The 19,537-nt window shown below is 53.6% G+C and overlaps 2 long non-coding RNA genes across 3 annotated transcripts in view; one reads left to right on the top strand and one right to left on the bottom strand.

The window, feature by feature from the left end:
• The window catches only part of LOC117197567 (uncharacterized), a 215,344-nt gene that overhangs the window by 76,415 nt on the left and 119,392 nt on the right, over positions 1-19,537 (top strand). Inside the window, exon 2 of the long non-coding RNA XR_007476759.1 lies at positions 1,523-1,728. This is a non-coding gene — a long non-coding RNA (uncharacterized LOC117197567). The remainder of the gene's footprint in view (positions 1-1,522; positions 1,729-19,537) is intronic.
• Positions 5,525-19,388, bottom strand: LOC117197568 (uncharacterized). 2 transcript variants are annotated; one of them, XR_007476761.1, is made up of 4 exons: positions 13,815-19,388; positions 11,143-11,256; positions 10,123-10,239; positions 5,525-8,840 (listed from the first exon to the last, which is right to left on the bottom strand). It is a non-coding gene; the product is annotated as an uncharacterized LOC117197568 (long non-coding RNA). The 2 variants fall into 2 exon arrangements; XR_004478248.2 differs by having other exon boundaries at positions 5,525-10,239.

Here is a 19,537-nt window from a genome sequence, read left to right as displayed (position 1 = left end):
GGAGCACAGGATTCTTGTTGGTTTAGCTCCCTGTTTCCTCCTGTGCCTAGCGTCATGCCTGGCTCTCGGTAGGGACTCCATCCACCCCGTGGGATGAGTGTTTATCTCTGAAGTTCAACAAGGACCGGAGCTTTCCCAGCCTGCCATCTCGGGACGGTCTTAGAGCCCAGGCCTGCTTTCCCTGGCATCCTTTCCGTGGTCGTGCTCCCTTTACTACCCAGATCGTTTTTGTGGACAGGTTTGGTGTTTCGACCAGACAGGAGTTGTTCATCAGGTGCTTTGCACGGGATTGTTGTCAAGTCCTGACCTATGAGGACCTTTGTGCTTCTGAATGGCTGGTACACTCAGAGTCTTTGTGGATGGGATTATACCCAAATGCTAGTAGGAGGGCTCTCGTTGTTTGTAAGAACCCTGGGGTGGAAAAAAAACAATCCTTCGGTAAAGCGAATAATTACCAGCTAATGGTCCCTTTCGTGACTGCAGTTTGCTGTATGTACTGAGAGCTCTATTAGCTACCTACTAGAGAAATGAGTGGCATTAGCTGGCTACAAGGTCTTTGTGGGAGTAGGGCCCAAGGACCCTGGTGGTCATGGTGTCTTCTCAGTTAACTGGCTCTACCTCCAAGTCTCAGAAGTGATGTCAAAGGTATTCAGTGGTTCCCACAAATAAATTGTTACTGTGTACAAGCTCCCCAGTGAGTTGAAGAGCGAATTCTCTTTCTGTATCCGCCCCAGTCTCCCATCTCAGATGCATAACACCCTCTGGCAGCTCCAGTGTCTCAGTATTGGTGGGTAAAAAATGCCAACCTGAAAGGCAGGTGGTCTGGTGGGCAGGTTGGCCTGGGTCTTGTCCTGGCTTGTCACTGGCTGTCTGTGTAAGCTGCAGCGTCCCTTCATCTGTCTGACCTCAGTCTCCGCCTGCCTGATGCATTACTTACGTGTGTTGTGCTCACTCTAAGAAAATGGGTTAGAGGTGCTTTGAAAAGTCTACTTTATTCAAATCCAGGGAACTCTGAGGATTGAAATAGACCAGCTGGCAAATTCTGGTTTTCCAGTGTGAAGATTTTTTTTTTTTTTAATTTTATTTATTTATGGCTGTGTCGGGTCTTTGTTTCTGTGCGAGGGCTTTCTCTAGTTGCGGCGAGCGGGGGCCACTCTTCATCGCGGTGCGCGGGCCTCTCACTATCGCGGCCTCTCTTGTTGCGGAGCACAGGCTCCAGACGCGCAGGCTCAGTAGTTGTGGCTCACGGGCCCAGTTGCTCCGCGGCACGTGGGATCCTCCCAGACCAGGGCTCGAACCCGTGTCCCCTGCATTAGCAGGCAGATTCTCAACCACTGCGCCACCAGGGAAGCCCCAGTGTGAAGATTTTTTAAAGCTTGATCTTCTATTCTCATGCGTGACCTTCTTGCATGAGTTCATCTACTTCCCTGTGCCTCAGTTTCCCCATCAGTGAAACAAGATGGGTTGATTCTGGGTTGGCAAATAAGAGAACTAAATGTTGTCCCCCTCTGTCCTCCCACAGTTAAGGCAGACATCACTAATGAAGTCCGAGAACGCAGTCCTTCTGAGCAGAGCGCCACAGCCAGCCAGCCAGGGCTACTCTATCCAGGCTGACATCTCCAGCGAAGCTGTTTGCCAGTCGTGGAGAGCAAATCGTTGCAAATCAACCGTGAGGTGCCTAAGGGAGAATCAAGGCCCAGGGAGGTTGACTTGCCGAAGACTTGGGGGGTAAGTGCATCTATGAACTTACAGCCAGCTTTGGGATGGTGTTTTGGGTGGGTTCTTATGTTTGGAACATACTGAACAGGTCCGACTCAGGGCCAAGATGGGCCCTTCGTGTGTTTCAAAGGCATCACTTTTTTCTTCTGCCCGCCTCGCAGGAGGCCTTTGACTTTGTCATCTCCCGGAGGTCTCTGTGTGAGTTCCTTTGTCTGGCTGCCTCCCCTCTCGGGTGACCATGGCAGAGACCCCAACAGGGATTCTGCTTGTCCCTGTGGAAGCAGATCCGTGGCCATGTCCCTCCCTGAGGCCTGGGGCTGAGCACGCTGCTTGGAACACGTATTTGGGGCCAGGAGCCCCCGGAGGTACCATCCTTTCTTTAGAAGCAAGCTCGTTTCCCATCTCAGAGGTGCCCCAGGCAGCGGAGTGAGGACGGAGAGTTATTCTGTGGGGAGGGGAGGGGCCTGGGGAGTCTGTGTTGCAACAGGAAGCTTAGGTGAGTGGCTCGGAGCTCTCCCGCCCTCTCTCCCCGCTCCTTCCAGTGTTGGGTCCTGTGCAGGCACGTGGCCGGGGAAGGAAGGGCGGGCGTGCCAAATGGGGCCTGAGCTGAATTCAGGTGTGGGGTGGTGAGCGGGCAGTGCGATGTTTGGCACGGGCTCCCGAGGGCAGCAGGCCCGGTTGAGACACCAGCTCTGTATCGTGGGTGGGGTGGGGACTGGACTTAGGGGCAGAGGCCTGCTTGCTGGGGGCCAGAACAGGGTGGGTGGAGGTACCACGGGAGAGGCGAAGGTCCTCTCTGGTCTCTGGACCTCTCTCATCCCCTTCTCTAATTTTATTCTTTCCATTTTGCTTAAGAAATTGACGTAATGAAGACGTTATGTGGCCCAGTAGGCCAGACCCCAAGTGTGACCTCCAACCCCCAGATCCAGATAACCCTCCCCCACTGCTCAGGCATGTCCCAAAGGCCAGGTACCCCTGCTTGTGAATTCTGGGCGTCTCACACAGGCCCTTTCCTCCGACCTGGTTATGCCGTTTAACAAATTCATTTGGGGGCGAGCTCGGAGATGAGCTTCAGAGGAGAGAAAGAATTGTCTTTTCTTCTTAACTGTCCCCGGGACACCTCGAGCAGGCTTGGAGGATTCTCACTAATCTAATCCCTGTCAGAAAAGGAACGATAAAACAATTCAGGCTTTAGAAGTCAAATCCCCTTCCTGCACTCACGCTACGTCTAGCTCTCGCCCGTACCATTTTCCCTCCTCTGTGATGAAGCCGAGGTTCAGCTTCTCTGTAAGGGTTTCAGTGGATAAGGATTTCATATTTCACTCTTCCATTTTTCATATTTAAATTTGCTTTACTCTCCGATTTGACTTTCCAATGACCCTTGAAGAATTGGCATATTTTAAGGAGGGGGAAGAGATCTCATTATAGGAAATGAGAAAAATGGGGCAGAGTTTTAAAACTTTTAATGACTAAAACACAGTGTTCCAAGTCGGTATTGCACTGGGGTTGAAGTCACCGTTTGGTTACAAGTCTTTAGGTCTAAACGGGGTTGATGACATCTGTTTAATTTTAGATGTCTGGAATACATTCTGAAAATAATGAAATCCAAATGTATGACCAAATTAGAGAACAATTTTATCTGCGACAAAGAAGTTCTTAAAACAAGAGCAAACATCTCGACCAAACAAAACTTTAAAAGACCTATCAAACCTTTGGTCATCTTGCCTCGACTTTTCCCAGTGGGTCTCCACGGTTGAGAGAAACTTGTGTGTGAACCAGACGTTATTATGTAATTTTATACCCATTTTCCTGTCCTTTCTCTGGGCGTGCGCTCTGCTCTGTGCTGTCAGCCATGGAGAGACCATATTTAGGGAAGAGAGGACCGTTTGCAGCAAAGCTTCATTGACGAAGCAAAGGGTACTTGTCGCAAATACTTGGGGGGCCACTTCTCAGCTCTTACGTAATAAGCTCAATAGCTTGGGCAGGGCCCCAGGGAAAAACTACAAAGTGCAAAGGCCGTGCTGATGCGGCAGGGGGCTACCCCGGGCATCGGGAGAGAGAAGGAGTACTTCTGACTCTCACACGCCTGGTGTGACCGGGGCAAGTCCCCGACCCTTTCTGGGCCTGGCTTTTTCCATTTGTATGAGGAGCTCAGGGATTCTGGGAGGCTTGTCGGGGTTGGCCTCTCTCCAGGAAGGTTGTATTGTGGTGAGGGTCCCCTACGACTGGGATGTGCACTGAACAATTCCTCCCACCCTCCCTAAAAGCCCAGCATCTAGTATGATGTGGAGATTTTGTTGTCCTCATCCCCGGGAGTCCTATGAGGGTGGTGTTGGCTGACCAACGTTCTGTGGAGTCCACTCCATGCTGCCAGGGGATCCAGCGTCTGGCCATCTCCTCCATCCTGGGCGAGGCTTTCAGTTAAAGACAAGAAGTAAATTATGGTCAGAGTTTTGCCTGACATCTTAAAACATTTGGTTGCTTGGCAAGGTAATTCTGCCCTTCCTGGGTGTTTGCACCTTCCAAATATTTGTAGACTCTTACCTCCATGCCTTGTCCCACCCCTCCAATGTCAGCTCAGGTCTCTCCCTGAGAAGCAGCCCCTTCTCTGTTGAGTTCCCTCCAGTCCCCTTGCCCAAGGCCATCTGGCCAGGTCAGCTTCCTGAACCATAGTCCCATGTACCATTGTCTGTGCATTTCCCACATGGGTTAGGCTTGTCTGCTGGACATCTCAGAGATGGAAGAAGGCTTCCCAAGAGCTTGCCCTTGACCGGTGACCACAGGCATACCTGGAAATGGGGGTTATCTGCCTGTGCTGCCCAGGCTCAAGTGCCTGGCGTAAAGCTCGGGCTTGGTGACGCTTCCGAGCCAGACTGGCCTCTGCAGAAATGAACAGGTTGAGGTGCTGGCTGCTACGGATAGGTGACAGATGGATGGACAATGCTGAGGTGAGCCCGGGCCCGCCCAGAACTCTGGGGTCTGTACATTTTGTCCATCGGCCACTTCCTTGCACTCTCTGGCCCATTCTCAGGACTTTGTTTGGCGGCTGATGCCCCAACTAGTTGGGAGGCGTCATTAGCTGTGCTCTTGGCGGTGGTGGAGGATGACCTGATGGTGGTGATATTTGGCAGGTATATTTGGATACATTGGTGGGGATTCCAGAGGCTCCATTGTCCAGGAACGTGGACTCTTACCTCAAAGACAATGGGCTGAGGTCAACAAGATGAGAGGCGTAGGAGCGGGGGACAGAGTGACACCTCCAACAGCAGGTAGTTGGTGAGGAGCTGTGGGTCTCTAGGGACCTGGAGTGGGGGTTTGGTTTAGGTGTGAGAGGTGGTGGGTGGAGAGCACAGAGCACTGGCGTGGGAGGCGACACGGCCCCCACCTCTGATGCTCCACGTGACCTTGGGCCAGCCAGAAACCCTGCTGGGCCTCGGTTCAAAATCTGTGAGATGTGAAGGCTGGTACCAGCCTGATAGGCTTACGGTGAAGCCCACATCACAAAACGGAATCGAAAACAACCGTAAAGATGGCATTTTGTGGAGTCTAGACAAGAATGAGGAATTTGAATTTTTGTTGGTACTAATAGAGATGCCAAAGGCGTATTGATGATAATAAGTCCATCCCTATTTTTTTTTTTTTTTAAGCCACTCAGGACAGAGGGTTTGAAAGAACAAGGAAACAGGAGTCAGATTATTGGATTTCCAGGTTTCTTGTCCCTCACTCTCTGTATGGCCCCGGGGCCGAGTTCTACATGTCTTTGGGTATTAATGTCCCTGTGTGCATGGAGGGGTCTGTAGTCCTCACTCTCTTTTCCTCCCTGGGCTGCTTAGAGGCTGGGGTGTGGGCAGGGTGCTGGCGACGTGAGCAAGTGCTCTTGCGGCCTGGAGACACCATGGGTTGGGCTGGTGTTGACGGCGTAGGTTGCTGGGAAGGGCATTCGGGCCAGGACGTCTTGGTGCAACTCCGAGGACCAACGCATACCCTGTGGATTAGCCTGAGCTGGACGTTTCCCTGCGGCCCAGGTAACGAGGCTGCAGAGCTCGGTCCCTACATTTTTGTCTGGCAGTGAGGGGCTGAGTGGACCATAAGTTTGTCGGTGTGGCCGTCATTAGAAGTCAGCCCTTGCAGGTATTAAGTGTGGCTTAATGTTTTAACTACGGCACAATAAATTTGCAGCATCAGGGCTGTGTCTAGCTACCTGGTAGACTGAAGGCATAAAGAGGCACAGTCACATTCAGCCAGGTACATATCAGAAGGGAACTCTGGGCACCAGGCTTCGTGCTGGGCTTTTACAACTTTTTAATTTTTTAATAGCTTTCGTTTTAATAGAGCAGTGTTAGGTTCACAGCAAAATTGAGGGGGAGGTAAAGAGAGTTTCCATTTACTCCCCCGACCAGAGTAGCACATGTGTTATCACTGATTAACCTGCGTTGACACATCATGATCGCCCAGAGTCTGTAGTTTATGTCGGGGTCCACTCTTATTGCTGTACCTTGTATGGGTTTGGAGAAATGTTTAATGATATTTATCTACCATGATAGTATCAGACAGAGTCGTTTCACTGCCTTAAAGATCCTCTGTGCTGCACCTGTTCATCCCTCCCTTCCCCCACCCCCTGGCAACCACTGATCTTTTCACTGTCTTCAGAGAGGTGAAGAGACCTGCTCAGGTCCCTCGGCCATAAGTGGGGAGCCAGGATTTGAGCCCTGGCTGTCTTCCTGCAGAGCTGGTGCTCCAGAGCACAGGGCTGCCTCCTCGGCATTTCGCCCTCAGGCCAGGGCAGGCGTGGCCCAGGGCAGCCTGGGCAGTGGGGAGGTGGGAGTGGTGGCTGAGGCTCTGGGGGGTAAAGGCAGCCACTGTGATTCCCACTCCCCTTCGCCCCCACCCCTAAGCTCTGACATAATCAGGACACTGATCTTCAACATGTGGACAGTGGGCCTTGTGAGAAAGGCCAGGGTGTTGGGGGAGGTTGGGTGGGTGATAGGAGGAGGGCTGAAGAGATGGGATGACACAGTCACTCACGTCATGGTGACTGAGCATCAAGGCTGAGCCAGGTTCTGTGCTGGATGCTGGGGGCACAGCAGAAAGCATGACAGATGAGGTCCCTGTCTCCTGGGGCTCCCACTCTGGTGAGAGACACAGGTAGCACACATATATTAATGACCAAGGAAACTGTCGGGGGTGACAAGTATACCGTAAAGCATTAAAAATGGTTGATGTGAGGGACAACTCTTTTAAACTGGGTGGTCAGGGACGGCTTCCCCATGGAGGTGACAGTTTGGCTGAGATCTGCCTGACAAGGGATCAGCTGTGAGAATATCAGGGGAAAGCATTACAGGCAGATGAAACTGCAAGTGCAAAGGCCCTGGGGTTGAACAAGACTGGTGTGTTGAAGATGCAGAATGGACAGTACAGCTGGATGTAGGAATCCAGAAGGGAGTGCTAAAGGATGATATGGGTGAGATAGAGTTCAGATCCTATGTGGCTGTATGGGGCAATGTCTAGGAGTTTGGATATGATTCCAAGTACAGTGGGAAGCTAGAGTGGTGGTGGTGGTGATGACTTGATTGGATTTGTGTTTTAAAAAGATCCCTTTGACCACTGAATGGACAGTGGATTGTAGGGAGCAGAGGTGAAGATGGGAGGTCAGTTAGGCTAGTGCAGGAGTCCGGGTGCAAAATGGTGATGGCGTAGGCTGGCGGGGCGCGGTGAGGATGGAGAGACGTGGGTGGCTCCAGGTATGTGCTGGGGGTATAGTCAAGAGGGTTTTCTGATGGATTGGCACTCCGTCCACAGAGTTGCTCAAGCCAAGAGTTACGCCTAACTTCCCTCTTTGCCTCAGCCCCACAGCCGTTTGCTGAGGTGGGGGCGGAGCAGAGGAAGAACAGGTTTGGGGGAGTGGGAACCAGGAGTGCAGTTTGGGACCTGTTAAGTTTGAGAGGCCTCTTAGACACATAAGCGATGACATCGAGTTTGCCGTCAGGCGTGCGGCGCTGAGGGGAGGGGCGGGGCTGGACATGGACATTTTGGCATCATGGGTGTAGAATTCAGCACCACAGGACTGGACGAGCTGGTGGGTGGAGAGAGAGAAGAGAAGAGGGCTCAGAGCCTAGGGACAGGGCAGTCGTGGATGCGGGAGGCACCAGCCAGGGCGATGGGGAAGGTACAGCCAGACGGGTGGGAGGGAAAGGCTGCTGAGGGTGGCCTTTGACCACCCGAGCTGTTGGTGACCTGGTGAGAGCCAGTCCACCGGGGAGCTGTGGGAGGAGACAGCTCTATCCGATTCCCCCCCAGCTCTCGAGGTGTTTTGCCATAAAATGGGCAGCAGTGAAACGGGGTGGCACCTTGAGAGGGATGTGGGGGTCCAGGCAGGGTTTTCTGAGACATAGGAAAAAATAGAGCACATTTGTATGCTGATGTGAAAGAGGCAGGAGGAAGCAGAAGTTTAATGATCCCGAGAGAGGGGCCGTCGGCAGGAGCAATGTCTTTGGGAGGGTTCAGGAGGTGCGACTTGGTGTTGAAGGCAGGAGCAGGGATGAATAGGAGTAGGGATGCTTTCTTCATGCCCAGTCGCTGGAGGGAAGGCAGGGAGGGTGGATTTGGTGGAAGGATCCCTATGGTTCTGTGACCCCTAGATGTCTGTCCCCAGACCAGACCTCTCTCCCGATCCTTCTGCCTTATCTGACTCCTAAGGTCTCCAGCCACGCGCCTCTGAGCATACTCGTCCTTTCTTACCTTTGTGCCCCATTTTATCCACTTCCACTGTCTTCTGTGCTTCAGCCCGTTCTTCCCCAGCCTACCTCTTAGACCCTTCCTCCAGGGAGTCTTCCCAGATTACCTCAGCTGCTGGGGCCCTGATGATCCAGAACCTAGACAGACCCCTGGTTACTAGGCCTCCAGGACCAGTGGGAGGGATGCTGCGTTGTCAGATCTCTTGTGCCGTTGTCCTTAAGTCCTCTGTGGCTAGGGAGCACGCCGTTACTTTGTGGAGTGAGAGAGGAGAAATTGAGGGCTTGGGTCCTGAGGTCTCACTGACCTGGGTTCAAGTCAGAGGTCCTTACTGGTTCTCTGACCTCTGGCAGCTTTTTTTTAGCCTCTCTGAGCCTTGGTTTCCTCATCTGTAAAATAAGGTTAATAACAGGACTTATCTCACTGGCGTTTGGTGAGGGTTAAATGAGATAATGCACATAAAACTGTGCCTGGCGTGTTGCCGACACTCAATTAATATCATCATGATCATCGTCATTCATATATTATTTTTTCCCTACCATTTCTTCAGTGGGACCTTAGGGAAGTCACCTGACCTTTCCATGCTTCAGTTTCTTTATCTGAAAACCAGGGATCCTAGCGGCACCCTCCTGAGAGGGCTGCTGTGTTTAGTGAGGTGAAGTGTGCGAAGAGTTGAATACAAGAGTTGGCACGTGGTAGGTGTTTAAGAAGAGGGACTTGCTGCTGGTGATGATGCTGGCAATGATGATGATGATCACTGTGCCTTCCTGTTTCCCGGGACTGTGCAGCTGGTTGCCTGGGCGGGTTGGTGGGGGGGGGGGGTCCCTCCAGCTCTGCCAGGCATTGGCAAAGGTGCCCCCCACCTCACCCTGCTCCTCCCAGGCTCAGCTCTTCACGTGTTCCTTCTTACACTTTCCCACGAACCCATTCATCTCTGGCTGTAAGGTTACAAGCCTTTGAAAATGGATTTTAAAAATTATACTCTTCTGTCCCTTTACATTTCATTTTAAATCCGCCTAGTGCCTAAACGAAGCTCAGGCTATTTTGGGCCTCTTGGAGAAGTGAGGCTGACAGTGCCTTCTGAAATTTATATAAAAACATAGCAATGCACATGGACCCAAATATATACCTGTATAATTAAGAATAAAAATCATAATCCCCTAAGCGGACTGTGCTAGTGAGCAGCAGGTGTAACAGGGGATTAAGAGGAGGAATTAAAGTTGCCCAAGGGGTACACGGAGAGACTTCAAACACCTCTCAGAAAACAAACTAACGCGGTATTCAGAAATCATTCTCCAAGGGCGGCAGAGGGGTTCCTCGGGCTTCCCTGCTTTCTTTCGAAATGTATTTTTAACACTTGTATAAATAGTTTGCACCTGTGGCACGGGGCTTCCTGTGCTCCCTTCATTAGCTGGTGTCTCTGGAAGAAGAATCCGGCTCATTATCTGGGCATTTGGACCTTCCTGGCGGCGGCTGTTGCTGCTGGGCCCGGCCTGGGACCACTCTTTTCTCTTTCCTGTTGCCTGGTGGGGTGGAACCCATTGGTGTCTGCCTCGGCCTGTTTCCACATCTACCCGCTCAAGCCTGGCTCCTGCGAGGTGGCCTCAATTCCTAGAGAACGGGACTCCTCAGGCAGAGGGCGGTGGCCTGGAGGTTGGAGGCTGGACATACCTCAGGCTTATCTGAGAAGCTGGCAGAATTGGCCTTCAGCGCCCAGTCTCTTCTGGCCCCTTGGTTTGTTTCCCGTTCCCCTCTCCTCACGCGCATCTGCAGTGGAATTCCTGGCCTCTGCAGGTACAGAGTTTCCCATCACTGGAGGTATTCAAGCAGTGTCCGGGCCTAGGTTTTGAGGGGAGCTGTGCCCACCTGTGGAGTGGACCTGAATGGGCATTAAAGTTCCTCGTAAACCTGAGATTCTGTGATTTACGCTTTACAAATGGAGTCTGAGCTGGGCCATGCTGAACGTTTACAGTCACGAGGATCCCTGTGATAGAAGATGCAACACCTGGCTCCAGTCACCATCAGTGACCGCTGTTCTGCTGTCCTTGCCTGGGGCAAAGGAGAGGGCTTCCTGTTCTCTTAGGTTCTCTAAGGTTCCAGGCTTACATGCAATCATAGGGCTACCTCTGCAGATTTGATCCTGCAGGGACTCGGGACAAATTATGTCTCTCTGGGGACCCTTTTAAAGCTCCCTTTCTTCCTGTGTAGAATGGGGGTAATAAATTATCATAGATCCAACTTATTAAGCTCTTATTATGTGCCTGAAGCCCCTGGTTGCTTATAACCACTCAGGAGGCAGGACTATTATCGCTCCCACTTTGCAGAGGAGGAAACCGAGGCCCACGGAGTTGAACTCACTCACCCAAGGCCACAGCTAGTAAGTGATGAGTGATAACATCTGATAACCATGTGCTGGGGATCTGCTGAGCTCTTCACGGGGAAGTGGGGGTGACCCCTCGACCTACCCTGAGTTCTGCCGGGAAACCAGGAGGGCACAGCCCGGCCTGGCTCTTGACCTCCTGGGAAGGCTCCGTGAGAGGAGCGCCTCACGACTTGGTCAGTGCCCTGTCCAAGGCTGGCAGGGCACAAGCGGTGAGCGTGGCATTGCCTTTCCCACCGAGAGAAGAGCTGGCCAACCAGTGGCATCCAGGCTGGGTGGTGGGTGTGCCGTCTTCTCGAAGTTTTCCTCACCTTTGCAAACGGGCTGGAGGCTGGAGGTGAGCCCCGAGGCTGATTCACCCTGAGTTCACATGAGGCCGCTTGCCCGCTTCGTATCTCTGCTTCCCGCCACTGTTGGACAGGTGCCTGTGAGGAAGAAGGAGGGAACTTCCTTATCCTGAGGAAGGGGGTCATAGAAAGGGAGGGAGCGCTTATTTCCCTGATCTGTGGGTAAGGACACAGAGAGGACCTGGCAGCTTCCGCACTCATGTAATACTGCTTCTCACTGGACCTGTGCGTAAACCTCCCCGACGCCCCCAGGCTGCCTGCCCTGCTCTCAAAGGGGGCTTTGGTCTTATGTCACAGAGCCATGGTCCCCAGCAGTGGGCTGCTGGTAGGGAACAGGACCACTCAGCTGAGCTCACTGGTCTGGCTGCACCAAGGAGATTGAACCTTGAAGCACGGGAGAATCTCTATTGGCAGAGCAGGGGGTGAGAGTGGTTTTGAGCAAACCCCTGGACCATGAGTGGTGCTGAGCTTGCAGCACACATGCTCTTGTTTCTTGCTTATCACTGTGCTGCTACCTGCCTTTTCTCGGTCAGGGGACAGAGGAGAGCAAACGACTTGCCCAAGGTCATACAACTGGATCTGAAGTTAGGACAGAAGCATGCCCTTGAACTCTCCCCTTGAGCAGCTGGGGGAAAGCGTGACCTACGGAAGGACCTGGTGGGTTTGGTGAACAGCTGGAGGGAGAGGGTGGAAGGGAGGAGGTGGCAGAACATGAGGCTGGTGTTGATGGGGGTGATGGAGAAAGCCCAGAATGTCAAAGGCCTCATTTAGTAGTTTGCTCATAAGCATTTAACAACCAGCTCTCCAGGAAGAAGAAGAAGAAAAAAAAAAGCCCTGATGTGAAGTGTTTGCCCATTTCCATGGTGTAAGTATTTCCACCATGGCCCACTTCACGTTACCCATGTGATGGCGCTAAGTTCTTCTGAGGCAGCGTGAGCTGTCTGCAGCATTCTCACGGCTCATCTCTGTGGCTCTGGTGTTTGGGGTTTATTCAGGAGAGAGAGATCGTAGGATGACAGGTGACCTCTCAGGGTTGGCTCATGTTGGGAAAAGAGGCTGGAGAACATGGCCAATTAGGAAGCCACTGCTGACCCTTGCAGGCTGGAGGCGGCAGGGCTCAGGGCAGGCAGGGGTGGGTGGGGTCCTTGAAAGGGAGGGGCCAGATGCCATCATATTCAGTGAAGCAAACGTCTTTCCCTCTGTTGGAAAACGCATGGGTCTCTTGCTCTAAAAATTCATGTGTCAGTGGGAGGCTTCTGGAGGCAGTGAGACCTCAATGCTCCCACCTCCGCGTTCCCCTCCCAGGTCAGGCTGGGCCTTGAGCCGTTTCACATGGGAGTGCTCGGCTTCCTTTTGTGCGTTCACTTTGTACAGCAACGACATATATTCCCCAAGAAATGACCTGGGAATTTTCATTTGGGAAAAAAAAGATTTCCTTGAAAATAAACCCAGTTGGGGAGTTCAGGGCAGAAGGGCACATCAGTGTTTTGCTCAGCTGTGACAGAGGCCTGCTGAGCTGCTGGGATATCTTTGGGACTGGGGAGAGTTCAGAGAGGGCCTCCTGCCCTGACCCCATGTGGGCAAGGGGACCAAGGCCAGAGGAGTATGGCCGGACAGACTGAGAGCAGGGCTGGTGCAGAATCAGCCCCCAGAGCTTCCCGAGGGGAGATGGTTGGGCTGAACTTTGAAGTGTGGGCAGGATCTGGAAGCATCAGGGTCTCTAGGTGGGAGGCTGAGGGTGTCTACGTGGCCCTCATTTGCTCAGAGCTGTTCCCAGACCCTCCCCTGCTGGCTCCACCGGCAGGAGGCTGGAGGGCTGGAGGAAGGGAGAGAAGAGGGCACTCCTTCCTGTCTCTCTCCCGCAGCACCCGCCTCCCCCGGGGCTCCAGTTCTCACTCGTTGGCCTGTCTCCCCATGGTCTTGGCTCCCTCAGCAGGAGAAGGCCCTTATGTGAATGTAGCTTCTGCTGGACGGCCTGGTTTCTGGGCTCTTGAAGCACCTCCTCTAGCTTTTCCTCCAGTCCTAGGGTGGAGATTGCCCTCCTCTTGCTAAGGCTGACGACCTCTGCATCGCCTGTCTTTCCCCTCCTTGTCTTTGCAGCTTCTCCAACTGTGTAACTGCATCACTGTGATGCCCTCCTGGGCGTGAGCTCTGGGCTCTGTTTTCCCAACCGGATCCTGACTGATCCAGCCTGCCTCTTGGGGTGGGAAGGGGTGAGGGGCAGGAGAGGCCTCCTGGGAGTAGGGGGGCTGGGGTCTTGAGCCAGGCCTGATGCCTCTGCCCCCCTGGACCCCAGACCCCTGAGGCTTTGGCGACTTCTGAAGCTGACTCCAGCCATCCCAGCAGGGCTGTCTTAGAGGCCAGGAACTTGGCTGACGCAGTGACCCATTATCTTGCGGTTCCTTCGTTCGTGTGGTTGGAACTGGCCCCTTGAGACTCTGCCAGCACCCACATGCTGACTGGGTGCCTTTCCCTCTGCCAGGCCCTTCTCCCTCACCCTGCCCTGACCTGCCCAGGGTAGAGGGCCCACTGACCTCTGGCCCAGGCCTCCCATTCTGTAGCTTCTTGGAAGCCTGTATCTGAGTGGGTAGAAAGGGTGAGGCCAGGATTCTGTCTTGTGAAGAGGAAGCACTCACCCAGGGTGACGCACCAGGGACAGGAGGTCTCAGCTCTGAGACACTTCCAGGCCACGAGTGTGACCACCAGGCTTCTAGGAGCAAAGCTGGGAAGTCATCAGTCTAGTCCCAGCTTCTGTTTTATGTGTGAAGAAACAGCAGCCAGACAGGAACAAGGACTCTCCCAGAGTCTCTCTGAGCCAGTGGTGGAGCCGGCGCTCAGGCTGTGGTCCCCATCTGGCACCCGGTGGGCCCTGTCTCCAGGCCCTCAGTGGCTTTGGGAAGCACAGTGGGACGGGCCGGAAGAAGGTGTGTGGTGAAAGCAGTGGCCCATGTGCAGGCAGAAGAGGCCTCAGGCAGGCCAGGGCCGTGGCGGTGCTCATTGCCCAGGAGCCCCTGCACCCAGCAGCCCACACGGAGGTCAGCAGAGGCCTCTCCAGGGCCGAGGTGCGCCTGGCCACCGTTCTCCAGGTGCAGGGTATGCGTGTGTGGCTCCCTGCCCTGGGAGCGGGTGCAGCCGCAGAGAAATCCCCAAGTACCTGCCAGCAGGACGGTGCCAGGTTGCACAAGAGCTGTGTGGCAGTGGTTGTGCTTGTGTGACTTTGTACAGAACCGGGGGGGCTGCGCCTTTTGTGAGTGAGGGATGACTCAGCAGTGCCCGGCCCCTCGGGGGAGTTGCCAGGGGAGACCAGGACGGCAGGACCACCCTGAGGGTGGAGACAGTGTGTGCAGAGCCCTGCGGGAACCCGGCGGTCGGGAGTGGAGGGTGCCCTCTGCCCAGGCCGCTGACCGGCTCGTGCACCTGTGCGCTGAAAACACGCACCACCTGAAAGGTGAGAGCTATGTTTTATTCGGCAGACTGTCTGAGGACTTAAGCCCAGGACACGGCATCTCAGATAACGCTGAGAAAACTGTTCCGAAGAGGCAAGGGGGGAAGCCAGGATATATAGAAGTTTTTGCAACAAGAGACCAGGTGGTCGGAACATCAAAGGATTACTGTCAATAAAAGAAAACCAGGCGTCTCAAGTTAAGGAAGTTAGCGCTTTTCTCTGTATGGGAAGAGGCAAGAGTCTGGGCTCACTGCATTCATTCCTTTGATCTGCACCTCAGCTATCTGGGGCCTGTATCCCCTGTCTTCTCTTCCTCAGTGCCCTCCAAGCTCATCGTCTGGCTGGAAGGTAATGGCTCGATGGCTGCAACATCCTTTGTGTACTGATACGGCGGCAGTACTTTCGTTCTCACACCCACCAAGTCCCCTCCCACACCCAGCCCTCGCTCTGCGGCTGCCTGACCAGCACGTGGGCCTCCCCTGGCTGACGAGCTCCCCTCACGCTCGGGCAGACCCCCAGCTCTGGGCAGCAGCCGCGGGTCTGCACGCATTTGAAGTCGGGGCCGTTAGAGGCAGGCCACGCCAGGAGCTCAGTGGGTAGTCCCATTTGGGTGGGAGATAGTATGTGTGTGTGAGAGAGCCCCGAAAAAGATGTCTAGAGAGCAGAGGTCGCTGCCTTGTCACACGAGGCCTTCAGTGACTGGTCTGCCTGGACTTCAGTGTGTGAAAACACAGAACCATGGAAGGCTTTGGGGCAGGTGGGCGCTGATGCCAGAGAAGTGCTTCAGGAAGGTAGGGAGGGAGCGCGTGGGTGGAGCTAGAGCAGGGTGGGCAGCCAGGGTTGAGACCACACAGTTTGTAACACAAGCACTGAAGCGGGCAGGTTCGGGGCGGTGGCCACAGAGGGGGAGCCAGGCTCGGTCAGCCTCGCTCAGCTGGTCCCCAAGGTCTGAAAAGGCACTGCTTTCCCTATGGCAGAAGGGTTGGGGGTCAGGAATGTGAGGTGGCAGTGGAGAGCACCCTACCACACCCTGACTGACACCGTGGACAAGTTACTTAATGAGCCATGAAGTTACTAAGTTATTCACTTATTAAGCAAACTGAGACTCCCAACCTGCTAGTTGGAAACGATCCATACATCCTAGCATTGTTGAGAGGACTGAATGTATGCAGGAGGCCTGGCGTGCCACCTGGTGCTTACCTGGAAAGTGCTGGGTCCCTGGAGGCAGAGGGAGGGTGACTGATCCCCACGCTAGTTGATGATTTCTCCCAAAGGTCAGATCCAACGCCCCAGCATACGGCCTTCCAAGGCCCCTTCCTTCACCGCCTCTGTGAGGCACCCTCGGGTCAAGGTAGGGTCACTGCCAAGGCCCCTCCCCACTCAAGGCACCTTCACCTCTCACTGCGCCCATGACTTGGACGAGGCAGGAACCAGCCTGCCCTTTTTACCCACTGAGGTCACTGGAGGGTCATGGCCCGAGATGCCCCATCTCCAACCACGGGGCTGGACCCAGGATGGGTTTCCCTTGGCCTCCTGGCTTGGGGAGCCGGTGAGGAAATGTGCCATGGGGTGGGTGGTCTGACCAGGCTGCTTCCATCTGTCACTTCTAAATCCCCCTTCCTTTAATGACACTTATTGTAAGAAGTGTCTCAGAGAAAGCCTTTTGAAGTGAAGAGATGGGAAAGGAACGTTGCCATTAACTGAAACGTGTTTCTGGGAGGGCCCTGGTTTCTCTCCCATCAAGCGTGGGCCTAGGTTGGTGGGGGTCCTGGACAAGCCCCTCTTCCTCTTGGGACCCCAGTCTCCTTTCTCGGGTCCTTGAGCCGAGAGTGTGGGCACGCTGGGGGCCACTAGAACATGGAAGAGCACAGAAGCCTCCCTGCAGTCAGGTGAGGGGAAGATGGGCTCGGAGCTAAGCCTTGGGAGCCGCTGGAAGGGGCGCTTCCTCCCTGGGAGGTGGGCAAAGGTGCCGCCGGCTAAGGAACTAGTCCCAGGCCTCTTCCTCCCCGTGGATGCCACATCCTGGGCTGACCTGTCCCTGGCTTGGTGGGGCTGCCGGGCCTTTGTCTCTGTAGGTTCCTGGCTTCATCCTCACGCCTGGGCGGTGAGCGGAGATGACTGACACAGAGCAGTGCTTTCTTGGCAAACAGGGCACTCCCTCCTGTTGGAGACTGGGTAGGAGGCTGCATTTGCCCGGGTCGAGGCTGTGTGTGTGTGCATGTGTGTGTGAGAGAGAGAGAGACACCATCAGGAGGGTGAGGGCCTGGTCCTCAGGTCACTGGGACAAGCAGCCTGAGGCCTTGGAGAGCATCTGCAAGAACTGCTTCCTCCAGCACCGGAAGGAACAGGCTGAGGAGAGGTTTTCCTCCCTGGATGTTTGCTGCACGGAAGCCCATCCTCAGCGTCTGAAGAGACTGAGGGGCCATGTAAGGCATGAATAAGGAGAGTTGTTTTTGCTCTAGGCTGATGCCCCGGGGAGCTGAGTCTTAAGAGAAGCTGCTGAGTCCCACGGCTGTGCCGGGGGGGCTTGCGTGCTGGCAGGAGACTGGATAAGGTGACCTCCTGCTCAGCTGCACCTGCTCTCTGACCTCCGGGGTAGCTGGTCTTGGCTAGCACCCACCCTGAGGACAGGTGCCAGGCCACAGTGAGCATTTGGGCAGGGTGCCAGGGCCCAGTCCCATTGCAGAAGGGCTCCCCCTGCAGGCAGCCCCCCACCGTGCAGCCCAGGGCTTAGAGGTCCCGCATAAAAGAGAATCATGGTGCTCTTGTCCATACTGACAGGGGAAACAAAACCCAGACTGGAGAGAACTTATGTTCTCAAGTATAAGTTTTTCCGCCATAAAATTTTAATTAAACCTTTGGCACCCATTATGTCTTCATCCCTGGAAAGCCCTTGCAGATGCCAGTATTACAGAACCATTTCAAAACATGTGTGGATCCAGGAAGCTGATTTGCAGTTCCACACGGGCCCTGCCAGGACGGGAACTTTAATAGTTTTCTGGTGGCCCGATGGTTGCATTTCCGACTGGTAAGATTGTGCTTAATCCCTGGGCTGGAATTCAGTGCATCAGTGCTCCGCTGTGTCTCCTGGGGGGCCTCGGTGACAAGTGCCAAGGTCCTTGAATAGGTAAAGAGATCAGTGGCTCAGGGCTCTGCTTTGTAATTCTCAAAGGTCTGCATTTCCATTTTGATGACAATCCTTGGAACTCATATGATCTTATCTATTTTATCTTGGTACCCACCTTGTAACCTGGTATTGCTGGATGATTTAAGAAACATTCGCATGTCTTCCTGATGGGGTTGGTGTATTTGATTGCTCACGTTTGCTCCAAGGGAAAGTGAAATATAGCCTCAGTCCACTGTCTGGAGGAAGCTTAGTTCGGTTGCGTTCGTTCAGACAGAGAAAAGTGAGGGCAGAACGAGGCACGTGCCAGTAGGCCACGCCAGTGGCCAAGATACCTGTTTGCTGGTGGCCAGGGTCACTTTCATAGGACAAACAGATCCCAGATTGACGTGCGGCAACCGGTTAGAGTGTGTTGGCAGCAACAGTGCTGGGAAAAAATACGTGAGGAAGAGATAGCTCGAATTAGGATGAGAAGATTAAGAGTTTATTTAAGGCAGACTTTAGTACGACCATAAGGCTGATGTGCCGTCAAGTGAACAGGATACCGCTACAGAGTCATCACGTGATCCCTCATTAAATTGGTGCTGCAGGCCTATGTGTAGGGTTTTGGTTTTGTATGAAAGCTGCTTATCCTTGTAAACAAAGCCTTAAGGTTATTAATGCCACTTTGTTTGCACACATCTGTTTGCAAGCATTTACTCTCTGTGTTGGTATTAATTACATCAAAATACAGAAACAGAACTGGCTCGAGGCCCTATCTTTCTACTATTAAAACCCATTCTTGGCAATTGAACTCGAGCAGAACATATCATCTAATTTTGTCGGTTTTGTTTGGATTTAATTTCCAAGTTCGCCTTTTTATGCGTTCAAGATTGCTAAGTGTGAGGAGTGGCTAGCTACAGTTTTGCTACTCTGTGTACATGCGTTCATTTACTAGTACCTCGATTGAGCTCCTACTGTGCAAGATGCATGTCCTAGGCACTGAGGAGGCAGCAGTGAACACATGAGATCCCGGTCCTCATGGAGTTTACAACCTAGAGAGGGAAATAGACCAAAAACAAAACAAAACAAAACCCCCACAAACAAATGAGTAAATATGTAAGATGAGTAAATAACATTATTAGGTGGAGATACAGAAAAATTTGGGTGAGGGGACAGAGCTGATGAAGAGTGACCTTAGATACGATGGTCGGGACAGGCGTCTCTGAAGCGGTGACGTTACTCAGAGCCCTGAGTGAAGCGTGCTGGTCGGGAGAAGAGAGCTCTAACTTAGGGAGCAGCAAAGACCCCTGAAATGGGGACATGGTCAGTGTGTGTTGTATAATATTATTTTAATCGTGATATGAATAAAACTTTGATATTCCTCAACACATGATGAGACTGGGTCCTGGGGTTTGGGGGTCTGCAGTGAGAAGTTGGGCAGCCTCTCAGCCTCCTGGGGGTGAGGAGACCCACAAGGACCCCTGACTCACAGAGGAGCAGCCCTTGGGAGCAAAAGGGCTCCCTCAGGCTTGCTAGCTTGGGAAGTGAGTACACCCCCTTGAGCTGAAGGAGAGCAGAGGAGCTGCTGGCACCCTGGCCCCGTGTCCTGTCCACCCCTCCCTGCCCCCAACCCGACAACTTGGTGATCCAGAGCTGCGTCACAGTCACCTAGGGGGCTTGTTAAAACACACACTGCTGAGCTCCACCCCCGCATTTCTGATTGAGGAGGCCTGGGGGTGGGGCCTGAGAATGCATTTCATCCAAGTTCCCAGGTGATGCTGCTGCTTCTGCCGGTCCAGGGACCACAC

This window comes from Orcinus orca, chromosome 3, assembly GCF_937001465.1.
Source record: "Orcinus orca chromosome 3, mOrcOrc1.1, whole genome shotgun sequence".
NCBI lineage: Eukaryota > Metazoa > Chordata > Mammalia > Artiodactyla > Delphinidae > Orcinus > Orcinus orca.
The sequence above is the reverse complement of the archived record's forward strand: the minus strand, read 5'-3'. Positions and strand labels throughout refer to the sequence as shown.